The sequence below is a fragment of the Tachyglossus aculeatus genome, chromosome 2 (genome assembly GCF_015852505.1).
Source record: "Tachyglossus aculeatus isolate mTacAcu1 chromosome 2, mTacAcu1.pri, whole genome shotgun sequence".
NCBI classification, from domain to species: Eukaryota; Metazoa; Chordata; class Mammalia; order Monotremata; family Tachyglossidae; genus Tachyglossus; species Tachyglossus aculeatus.
In genome coordinates, this window is record NC_052067.1 from 50,306,797 (window position 1) to 50,308,527 (window position 1,731).

Below are 1,731 nucleotides of genomic sequence, written 5' to 3' on the forward strand. Positions count from 1 at the left end.
ATCTGCAGTCGTTCTGGTAGCGGATCCATAGTTTTCTTGGGAAAAATCCATTGCCTCCTTCTGCGCAGCGAACTTGAGTCTCCTCCCTCGACTCTCTTCCGTGTCGCTGCTGCCCAGCACGGGTGAGTTTTGACTTGTAGCAGATTGCCTTCCAGTCACCAGACACTGGCCAAGCTGGGAATGGAATGGGAAGGGCTCTGCTTGACTCTCCCTCCCATAGCCCAGACTGATAGAGTACTGGAAACTCTCCAGGTGTGATCCTGAGAGGGGTACTTACCATTCACAGAACACTAAAAGCACGGGAAAGTATGCTATAATAAAGTTGGTAGACACGTTCCCTGCCCACAAGGAGCGTAAAGTCTTGGGGGGGAGGGGGGGAGATGGACATTAAAACAAATTACAATAAATAACTAATGAATTCTTCCTCAAAACAGCGTTCCCTGTAGGCTGCAATATAGCGGTCTTACTTGTTTGCTCTTTAGCACTGCTATTAAAAAAAATGTAAAATGCAAGCCCGTTGGTGGAATTCACATTTTCAATTCTTTCATCCAAAAAGGGACCAATAGGGCTACCTGAAGTTTGCAGGTAGAAAAGGAACATTGCCTAGCTCCTCCACTTGTCTGCTGTTGTGACCTCAGGCAAGTCACTTAACTTCTCTGAGCCTCATCTTCCTCATCTTTAAAATGGGGATGAAGACTGTGAGCCCTATGTGGGACAAACTAGCTCTCTTCCTCCCTTCAAAGCCCTACTGAGCGCTCACCTCCTCCAGGAGGCCTTCCCAGACTGAGCCCCCCTTTTTCCTCTCCTCCTTCTACCCTCCCCATTTCCCCCACTCCCTCCCAATGCCCTCCCCACTTCCCACAGCACTTGTGTATATTTGTACATATTTACTACTCTATTTTATTAATGATGTCTACACAGCTATAATTCTATTTATCTATTCTGCTGGCACTGAAACCTGTCTACTTGTTTTGTTGTCTGTCTCCCCCTTCTAGACTGTGAGCCCGTTGTTGGGTAGGGACCGTCTCTATATGTTGCCGATTTGTAATAATAATAATAGTAATAATAATAATAATAATAATGGCATTTAGTAAGCGCTTACTATGTGCACAGCACTGTTCTAAGCGCTGGGGGGGATACAAGGTGATCAAGTTGTCCCACAGGGGGCTCACAGTCTTAATCCCCATTTTACAGATGAGGTAACTGAGGCACAAAAGAGACTTGCCCAAGTCACACGGCTGACAAGTGGCACAGCAGGGATTTGAACCCATGACCTCTGACTCCTTCCACTGAGCCAAGCTGCTTGTACTTCCCAAGCGCTCAGTACAGTGCTCTGCACACAGGAAGCACTCAATAAATACAATTGAATGAATGAATGACAGGAACTGGGTCCAAACCAATTATCTTGTATCTACCAAAGTGCTTAGTACAGTGCCTGGCACATAGTAAGCACTTAAATACTACAATTACTATTATTACTATTAATAAGAAATTTTAGAAGACATCGGAGAAAGGACATAAACCACCAGGATCAGAAATGCTCTTAGGGCAGGGCTTTTCCCCGTGAACACATCACAGAGATCTCAAAAGGCGCCTGTCTAAATTTAGCAGGTTGTCACTCAATCATCACATTTAAGTATTTGCCACTTACATTCTTACTGTGAAAAACGAATAACTGCAGCATTTCTTCCCTGAATTGAAGTAGGGTTAATCATGAATAAAATCAGTGGC

General features: G+C 44.7%; 1 non-coding gene across 1 annotated transcript; it reads right to left on the reverse strand.

The window, feature by feature from the left end:
- Window positions 1-132: 132 nt before the first annotated feature.
- Window positions 133-270, reverse strand: LOC119924766. Its single transcript, XR_005449462.1, has one exon. It is a non-coding gene; the product is annotated as a small nucleolar RNA SNORA7 (small nucleolar RNA).
- Window positions 271-1,731: the final 1,461 nt, after the last annotated feature.